Genomic DNA, 11108 nt, shown 5'->3' with positions numbered 1-11108 from the left:
TTTGGTTTTGCCCAGCAATGCTGCCTATGCCGATATGAGGAAGACAGATATTATGGAGGCTGCTGGGATGGTTCTGAACTATCATAAGGTTTTCTTGTTCAGGGGTTGATCCTATGGCCTGATGTTCTGAATTTACAATCATTTTGCACGGCTGGACTGCCAAAAAGAATCTGCTTCACGATCAAAATATTAGCTTAGAATTCAGATTGAACGGGGGAAGGCTATGAAAGTTAGAGATTGTTCAAAAATTGTATTTGTTATAATCACGCACACTGAGTGCAACAGTTAGAGACGGGGCCTTAAAGGCAATGATTCTCCTGACAAATTAGCACATTCCTAATACTCTGCAATTATCTATATTTTCTTACATATTTTTGAATGTTATATGTGAAGACTGGCACAGGGATGGGTGGGTTGAAGTTAGCAGTTGTCGGCCGATAGTTTTACAGTTTTGCTGCAGAACTGAAAATATTCCCTGTAGATTCATCGTCTCGATGGACTGTTGTATTGATTAATTTCTTGGACCACAGTGGTCAGTAAGGGTTAGGTCTACTGAGCATCTACAGCATCATGAAGGTTATTACCAGTATAATCAGAATGAGACACCCAAGAAGCACATGAGAAACAACTGCAATTTATCACAAGTCCCGTGTGATAAGTGGTTAGCAAAACCACTACACAGATAATTCCACAAATACTGAAATACAACAGCAGATAGAGAGATAGGGCTGAATGTTAAGCCCTATGACTGGTGTGACCGGGTTCCTGGGATGGACCACACTGAAAATGCCTCACTCAGGGTAGACTGGAAGAAACAGGGCAGACAACCCCTCAAAACTGGTGCTGTATGCTATAATTAGAGTCACCAAAACAAAAGGGCTCCTGTAACACCACATTGGTTAACCAGAAGCAAAACACAATCCCCTTTAAGCATTCCAGTCCTTGGATGCCATACAGACAAATTGGTCTAATATGGACATAGGTCCGTGAAAAACCATTTCACCATATCTAAGGTTTTACCAATTCCAAAGGATTGGACACTTACTTCCAGGTCTCTCTATATATCAATCACACTGTTACTGTCAGCCAATCCTTAGTAAACTAACTAAAGATTTATTAATAAGAGAAAAGAAAGGAGTTACTGAATGATTAAAGAATCATTTACATACAAGTGACCATCAGTGTTCATAGATCAGGATCATAGCAGTGTTGGAATAGACTGCTGGCTTGCAAAAGTCTCTCTGGTGACAGAAGATTGGAAGGTCCTCAGTTCACAGTTTGTAATACTCCTTTTTGTTGTAAATCCACAGTCCAGAGAACTGGATCAGGAATGAGGCAACATGGAGATGTCTCTGGTGCCTTTTATATCCTCTCCATGTGCATGGAAAGTTATTGTCCCAAATGAAGCCTGTAACCTCTGTGTATGGAAAATTACTCACTCAAGGTAGAGTCCAGGGTCACATGTCCTTACCACATGCCTTACATGCTTTGTTGAGTCACAGGCACAGCCAATGCCCATATTCCTTCTGAGGCATCCAAGGGAAAGGCTTACTCGGCAGGATGAGTTTCTTCAATGGAGCTTTGTGAGAGTGGAGTGTCCGTAATGGGCCATCAATACATATCTGTCTAGCCTGGAAGTAAGTCTGTCTGGAGGTGTCACCCAGGCATAAAACACATTTTGGAGATACAGATACATAGCCAATATTCATAACTTCAGATCTGGAGATACATGGATTTCACCAGGATAATCATACTTGACAGATTGTAACTTTTCCATTGACAACTTACATGATATGCTTAGTATAAGATTTGTTGCTACCATTGTTATAAAATTGCAACAATTATACAGTCATCTTCAATCATACATAGGGCCTTATCAAATTCATGGCCATGAAAAACTTGTGTTAGACCATGACATTTGCACCCCTGTTCCCGCCCGTGAAATCTGGCTTTTGTAAGGGGATTGCGGTATTGCCACCTTTACTTCTGTGTTGCCTTCAGAGCTGGGTGACAAGAGAGTGGTACCTGCTAGCTGGGTTCTCAGCTCTGAAGGCAGCACCACTGCCATCAGCAGAAGAGAAGCGAGGGTAGCAATACCATATCATGTCACTCTTCCTTCTATGCTGTTGCTGGTGGCAGCACAGCCTTCAGATCTGAGCCTCCAGCCAGCAACCATCACTCTCCACTCTGCCTTCACAGTTGGATGGCTAGAAAGTGGCATCTGCTGGTCGGTCACCTGGCTCTGAAGGCCGAGCTGCCACCAGCAGCAGCACAGATGTAAGGGTGGCGTGGTATGGTATTGCCACACTTCCTTCTCCTCTGCTGCTGGCAGGGTGCTGCCTTCTGAGCTGGGCGTCTGGTCAGCAGCCATCATTCTCCAGCCATCCAGCGCTGAAGTCGGTGCAGACCTAAGGGTGGAAATACTGTGACCTCCTTACATTAGCCTTGTGACCCCGCCACACTACCCTCTTTTGGTTTGGGACCCCCTTGGTTTTAACACTGTGAAATTTAAGATTTAAATATCTGAAACTGTGAAATTTCAGATTTTTTGATATGCTATGACTGTGAAATTTACCAAAATGGATCTTGAATTTGATAGGGCCCTAATCATACAGCATCACAACTGGCATCATTCACATCTCATTCTGTGGAACCCCAGAGTGTCAGTCCTTATCTTCTTTGTCATCCTCATCATCTTCATTGTCACCGTCCTCACCAATGGGTGTCCTCCTGATACCTCTGAGGGCATGCAGGCTGGGATATAGATTTTATAATGTGCTTATGTTATTGAAACAATGGTGGAGAAATTCACAATTACTGTGTGTGATGGCCTTCAGGAGTCAATGACCTGTATGAATGCCAGTGGTGAAAGCTGAAAGGAAGCCACTGGCATGAAGACTGAAGTGCTCAACACCAAAACAAAAACAAAACTTGTTTTTTGGAATGTATGGACAATGTACAAAACAGGGAAGCTAGCTCAGATCACAGCAGAGATGAGATGCTAGAGCTTACACATCCTGGGTGTCAGCGAGAGTAGATGGATGGGATCAGGAAGGTTAACAACAGCCTTGGGAGAAACTTTGCCGTTTTCTGGACAGGATGATGGACAACACCATGAGGGTGTTGCCATCCTTTTGAAGAAGGGAGTGGAGCATTCCCTGCTTGAATAGATATCCATCAGCAGCAGACTTATGAGAGCCAGACTGAAAGGGAAACATAATAATATCACCCTAATTTAGTGCTATGCTCCAAAAAATGACAGTGATGAAGAAGTAAAGGACAAATTCTACCTTACACTGCAGGCGAAGTTAGAGAGAGTACCATGCCATGACCTATCTATTGTCATGGGATTCCTGAATGCCAAGGTCAGTAAGGACAACGCAAATAACGACAGACCAATGGGGAGACATGGGTGTGGCACCATGAATGAAAACAGAGAAAGGCTTGTTGATTTCTGTAGTATGAATGACCTAGTCATCAGTAGAACACTATTTGAACATCATGAAATTCACAAGCTGACACAATATTCTCCAAATAGCAGAGATAAGAACCAGATTGACCGTATCATGATCAATGGCAAATGGTGATGCTCAGTGACAGATGTGAAAGGGTGCAGATGCTGGCAGGGACCACCACCCTGTAACAGCCTCCATCAAGCTAAATCTAGGAAGTGTGGGTCCACCAAGCAAGGGACATAGATGTTATGATATTGACAAGCTAAAGACCCTTGAAATACAGAAAACCTTCGTTTTGCAGTTAAAGAACAGGTTTCAAGCACTTGCAGACCTTGATGAAGAGGAGGGGAATGCAGATGAGGAGATCAACAAGAAGTGGGACAAAGTAACAGCAATTTATAAAGTATCACAAGGGTAGCTGTGCTAGTTTGGATCTGTAAAAGCAGCAGAGAGTCCTGTGGCACCCTGTAGACTAACAGACGTATTGGAGCATGAGCTTTCGTGAGTGAATAGCCACTTTGTCGGATGCATGTCAGACATTCATCCGACAAGGTGGGCATTCACTCACAAAAGGTCATGCTCCAATACGTCTTTAGTCTACAAGGTGCCACAGAACTCTCTTCAGCAATTTGTAAACTGAGCAGTGAAGCCTGTTTAGGCTACAGGCAAAAGAGAAGAAAGGAGTGGATTATACCCAGCACATGGAATGCCATAGAAACCAGCCGAACCCTGAAGAAAAAAGTTTTAGACACAAAATCCCAGAAGCTGAAGGACAAATACTATGAGCAGTATAGCAAGGCACACTGGGAGGTCCCTTGTGAGAGTGGACACACTGCATTATATTGGTAATCTGGTAAGGCAAGCAGAGGATGTAGTTGCTTGTGGTGAAAAAGGAACCATCTGCAAAACGAAACGGCTTATCAGTGGTAAACGGTAGACACCAACGAACACTCTCATCAGGAACAAACAAGGACACCTACTAACAAACGAAAAAGAACAAGAAATGCACTGGACAGAGCATTTCAAAGAATTGCTTAACAAGGTGCCACCTAAAGAGGAAGCAAACATCCAGGAGGCAGAAGAAGATCTTGTTATCAACACGGACACCCCAACTAAGGAAGAGATCATTCAAGCCATCAAATCCTTAAAAAAGGGGAAAGCTCCTGGCAAGGATAACTTGAATGCTGAATTGTTCAAGATAAATCCTAAATTAGCAGCATCTATCCTGGCCCCTCTATTTACATCAGTCTGGGAAAGGGAAAAAATGCCAGAAGAGTGGACCAATGGAGCAATGGAGTTATAGTGAAAATACCAAAGAAAGGAACTCTCAATGATTGTAAAAACTGGCATGGTATCACACTTTTATTTGTGCCAAGCAAATTATTGTGTAAGATTATAGTCCAGCATATATCAAAAGCAGTTGATAGAATTCTCAGAAAAGAGCAAGCTGGTTTTCGGAAAGTGCCTGGATGCACAGGCCAGATCTTCACTCTATGAAATATAATAGAACAGTGCTTAGAATGGCAATGGCATACATTTCATAGACTTTGAGAAGGACCAGCCTATGGAACATTCTGCAGGCATATGGAATTTCTTTCTGTATAAGCAATGTCATCAGAAGTTTCTATTTCAACTTTTCATGAAGTGTTGATCACCGTGAGCTCAGTTTTGAAGTCACAACAGGAATATGTCACGAGTGTGTCATATCTGCAATCCTCTTCAACATTGCCATTGACTCGGTAATGCGGCATACAACAGAAGACACTCTTCTCATCCCTTCAAGACCTGGACTTTGCAGATGATGTCGCTCTCCTATCCCATACCCAATACCATAAAGAAGAAAAACAACACCAAAACCAAACTCAAGATTTATCAGAGCTGTGTACTTCCAACACTACTTTATAGTGCAGAATGCTGGGGAAAGAGAAAGTGACATATCAAACTGTCTTCATTCCATACAACCAGCCTCAGAAAAATCCTCCATATCTTTTGGCCCAGAACAATCTGAAACCAAGGTTTATTGACACAGTGCAGCCAAGAGGATCTGAGCACCAACGTTGCCAGGAAGCATTGGAGATGGATTGGTCATGTGCTTTGAATGGAAACTAATTCTATCACCAGAGTATCAATTAGATGGACGCCTGAAGCAAATGAAAACAAGGCCACCTGAAAATATGGTGAAGAGCTGTGAAAGCTGAGCAGAAAAACCTGGGGCACAGCTGGGGAACCATTGAAAAACTTCCCAGAAACAGATAGGAGTGGAGGAGCTTCCTCACTTCCCTAAATGCCAGAGGCATAACAGGAACATGATGATGATGATCCGCTCATGTCCACTGGGTTTCAGACAAATTTATAAAGCAGAGTGTGGAAGTTCAAATAAGTAAAAAGGGTTTTTTTACTTATTTGAACTTCCACACTCTGCTACTTTTGTGGTTCCCCATTTCTCATAGGCTAACTAGTTAGGCCTCCTTATACTGATTAGCATTTATGTTACTGAGCCACCATAAGAACTAGTGAATAGCACACTGTTGACACCCTGGTGTCTGCAAATACTCTAACCAGTTTTAACCTGTATATTGCAATATATATTTCTTAAATATCAGCAGATAACACAACTATTCCTTTGACTGTTTTATCTTGTGACAGTGTTATTCATCAACTAACTATTCATGTCAGTCTATTTTTAGGCCCAAGGCCTTGTTTGGCTAAGCTAAATATCTTACAGGTCTGAGGCCCATAGGCCCCGTGTTACAACATTAATTAATACTTGATATGTCACCTAAGTATTCTAAATATACCTGATCTCTTATTCTTGATTACATCATTTCCTTGGATCTGAACATGAAGCAGAGATTAATTTGCAGGGGTTATGTCCAGCAACAGGGTTTCAAGGGCACCCACTTTCAGAACCCAGCTGGGAACATGGCTACAATTTAGAGCAGAATTCATCCTGGTGCAGAAGAAGGTCCTTCCCACATCCTGGGTTCCATGCTCATGGTTCAGTTGTTTCTCAAGGGCACATTCATTTGAAGAATAGTCTGGATGCTCCTGCACCACAGGGAATGCCTTATGAAATGGACATAAGGACACATGAGTTGGAAATGGTCATTTTATATTTATTTTGCTTTATTGATGGATCTGAAATTAATTTGCAGGCAAGTGAGACTGTGCTTATCGACACAGGAGCATGAGTCTGATTGCTTCCTGAGCACCCAGCAGCGACCCTTGGTCTAATCAAACCTCTAAACAGTGTTTGAAATGGTGTTCAGGCCCAGTCGGTCATGGATCCTGACGTAAGGCTTAATAATTCCCCTGGTTGCTTCCACCAATTTACCAAAATAGTTTCTCTATTTGCTGAAATGAACCTCAAACTCTCCTTTATTGTATATATCCTGACCTGCTGCAAACACTGGACCATTAATACCACTGACCTGTCAATGATCACATGAGTGGGTGACAGAACAAGTTATCATCAGCATGCTGAATTCATTGTAACCCTTACATTCTCACTATGTTCTCCCTCTCCTCCATAATCACTGTTAGTGATGGCAATATAACATTCGGGCCTGTATATTTGTCTGAGATAGAACTTTGGATTTTGTTGGGTCATTTGATATTCTTATATTCTTACTAACATGTGTGAACAAAAAACAAAGATTCTGTGTGTTGCTTCTGCCCAACCAGATGCCACTATAACGGGAAAAGGTGAACCAACCAGTCAAGAGGGGCAAGGAGGGCTGGTGGGGAGGGGAGGCATAAGAAACATTAAGAAGCCAGAGAAAAGGTGACCCTGGCTGGTACATAGCCTTACTCCCTACCTCTCCCATGGGGTATAAAAAATGTGGTACCAAACTCAAGACTCAAAATCCTCCAAAATGAGCATAAATGGTAAGGGGTAGGACCAGGGGCATGCACTACAAGTATAATTATGCCTGCTAAGAAAGTGGAGGGGGACAGGGAAAAGCTCTGTGGCAAGCAGAGCTACGGATGTGCCTGCTTGATTAACCCATATAAACATCACATTGCCTGCACTTCAGATTCTAGTCTTCTGCTTTCTGTCTGTATGACAAGAACCAAGTGAGGGGATGAGGGAAAGCCCTAACATCTGAGTCTCATTCTCCCCTCCAAGTAAATCCATACAGGTAGAGTCTCATTCTGCCAATTAATCTTTGCTTGGGATTCAGATCCATGGAAATGAAACAACATGGAATCATTCCAGTTCTGTAGTGAAAACTTCATACCACTAAGGTCAGGAATCCTGGACGATGGAAGAGTAACAGAAGAAGTCAGTGGAGGGGTGGCATTTTTCTGGTGAAGACTTTTAAAGAGAAAATTTCCTGATGCAGAAATAAAATGAAGTAAAGCTAGTTAGAAAATGGTATTGTTCTCAAAAATTTTCAAAATTGTGTGTGCGTGTGTGTATACGTACTAGGGCTGTCAACTGATTAAAAAAATTAATGGCAATTAACCACGAAGTTAAAAAAAAGTCCTGTCTGCCCTGAATATAGCATTCTGTGGTCACAGCAGTATGCTCAGTATCAGAGATAATAATATATGTAACAAGTAGCAAAGCCAATTTTCTGTGCCGCACAGGTGTTACATGCTACAAAGAAGAGTGGATGTGTGGCTGTAGGCAGTGTAGTTGTAACCATGTCAATCCCAGGGTGTAGGGCTGCCATTTCTATTGGGAAAGAACTCAAGCAGTTTGGGTGCCTTGTTTGAAAAGCACAACTTTAAATCTTTTTTGGTTTCTAAACATTTGATATTTTATTTTTAGCTTTATCATTCTTGAAAGATAATATGCTCTCAGCAACGAATGATGAATTTTAAATAATGTCTCATATTTCCACATTTTGAATTAAAATATCATTTCCATTTGGATTTTGGAAACCAAGACAAAATGTTTTCCTTTTCAGTTTTTTTTTAATTTTATTTTCCTGCTCTTTCTCCCTTTTATAGTCTTTCAAAAGGAGAAAAGGAAAAAAGGATAAGAACGTAGGTAGAGAATTATTCTTTGTATTACATCTTTACTTTTTTCCAAATGATACATGGGTGAAAACATCTTTTAAAAATACTTAGGATTAGGTTTGAGGAAAAATACATATTTTCACACTTAACCAGTATATACATAAGAGCAGCCATACTGGGTCTGATCAAAGGTTCATCTAGCCCACTATCCTGTCTTCTAATAGTGGCCCATGCCAGGTGCTTCAGAGGGAATGAACAGAACAGGTAATCATCAAATGATCCATCCTCTGTCACCCATTCCCAGCTTCCGGCAAACAGAGGCCAGAAGGACACCAGTTGTGTGAGGGCCCTTTTTAACTCTGTGGGAGAAAAACAAGTCCTCATTCTGAGTTTGGAGCAACAAGTCAGAGGCAGGTTTATTTTGAGCAATTGCAATATGCATGGAAGAGCACCCACGGGCATGTCTCTGCTAGGTAAACAATTAGGCAAGCTTTTCCTGATATCTCACTTTTCTCATTAATTTCTGCCACAGTCTACATTCCATTCGTATCTAACACAACGTCAAAAGAGTATCTCTTACAGTCTGCTCCCATTCACTTTCTACTCACCTAGGTCTTCAAGTCTTGCATTATTAGAGTCAGTGTCAGCCTGACTTTGTTAGCCTAAGATCTCTATGTTCAAATTCCCTTTATCCCTTTCTCCACTTCTACAACTCTTTGCAGTCTGCTCTGGATTTAACTATCTTGAGTAGTTTTGTATCATCTGCAAAAGTTGCCACCTCACTGTTTACCCCTTTCCCGAGATGATTTATTACTATGTTGAATAGGACTGGTTCCAGTACAGACCCCTGGGGGACACCACTATTTATCTCTCTCCACTCTGAAAAATGGCCATTTGTTCCTTCCCTTTGTTTCCTATCTTTTAATCAGTTACTGATCTAGGAGAGGACCTTCCCTCTTATCCCTTGACAGATTACTTTGCTTAAGATCCTTTTGTAAAGGACTTTGTCAAAGGCTTTCTGAAGATCGAAATACATTATATTCATTAGATCCCCCTTGTCCACATGCTTGTTGACCCTCTCAAAGAATTCTAGTAGATTGGAGAGGCATGATTTTCCTTTACAAAAAACATGTTGACTCTTCCCCAACAAGTTGTGTTCATGTGTCTGAAAATTCTGTTCTTTACTATAGTTTCAAACAATTTGCCCAGAACTGAAGTTAGGCTTACCAGCGGTAATTGCCAGGATTGCCTCTGGAGTTTTTTTTTTTAAATGATGTCACATTAGCTATCCTCATCATCTGATAGAGAAGTTGTAACAAAAAGTTGAAGAATACTATTTTGCCCATTTCCTCTACTTTCTAGTATATTTCACCCCCAGAATTTGTTTTTTTCTATACTCACTTTTGTACCCTTTCATACAATATTAGGGCTGGAAGGAACCTAAGGAGCTCATCTAGTCCAACTCCCTGCTCAAAACAGGACCAATTCTCAAACAATTTTACCCCAGTTCCCTAAATGGCTTCCTTAAGGACTGAACTCATAACCCTGGGTTTAGTAAGCCAATGCTCAAGCCATTGATCTATCCCTCCCATAGAGCTTTTAATTAGAAAGCAGAGAAGAAAGGATGGGGGCGGCAGAGAAAGGGAGGGGAAGTGCCAAAAATGCATTACAAGGATGATATCAGATACATTTCATTTCACATCTTTTGGTGTTTAGAACAGAATAAAAGAGCCTGTTGGAGGAACAAGGCAGATTAGCCACATGCAGAGCTGGCATATCAGATGCACAAGGAAGACAAGAGTAGAGTTTTGTTTGTTTATTTTGTTTTGTTTTTTTTAATTTGTAGTGAAAAACAGGGGGTATCAGGACATTTGATCTATTCATCTTCTTCCTGCTTCCTGGGGTTAAACAGCAAGTTTCTTCTAGTCAATTCAGATCTACAGTTCCCATTCACATATCTGGGACTTCTTTGATTCAGAGGACTCAATGGGCCAATGTTTAGGAAAACAGAATTTTATGCTTAATTGTCAATCTTCAGGGAGGGTGTTTCAACTAACTACAGGGCAGAAAAAGGAATCTCATCCATATCTAAATTTCTGAGACTCTTCTGTCCCAGTAACTAACAGTAGTTTGACAATATTAATTAAATATCCCAGCTTTTAATCTTTGGGGGTAGAATGGAGATTGATTCAGTACCAATTTAAATTTTTCTGGGATTCCTTAGAGAATATGTTTCATACACTGGGAGGTGAAGCATTGTTCACCTGTTGTTTTAATGTTCTAGCTAGAGTTAGAAGTGGCTAAGCATGATGTTGGGGTAAAATGGGATGGTGCAAATTTTTGCTGTGGAACTGAGAGAAGAACAGATTCATATTTTAACCTTGCAAACCACAAGGGCATGTAGTTATTAACAATATATTCAAGAGATAGTCAACATCTATATACATCACACAGTCTTCCACACAGGTGGATCATGGAAAGACCAGGGTCATAATCACACTACTTTTCACCAATGGACAGATTGGGTCAGTGAGGCAGAGACCTGAATGGAGTGCGATGCAGAGCTGCTTATGCCATCCCAGGAGGGACCCCAAGAAACATTTTTTTCTGCAAGGATCTCCAAGGGAGTGCAGAGACTTTGCCACTGGTTTGGAGACAAGGACATATGATGTTCCGTGCAGCTAT

This window comes from Gopherus flavomarginatus, chromosome 12 (assembly GCF_025201925.1).
Source record: "Gopherus flavomarginatus isolate rGopFla2 chromosome 12, rGopFla2.mat.asm, whole genome shotgun sequence".
Taxonomy (NCBI): domain Eukaryota; kingdom Metazoa; phylum Chordata; order Testudines; family Testudinidae; genus Gopherus; species Gopherus flavomarginatus.
Note: the sequence above shows the minus strand (reverse complement) of the source record.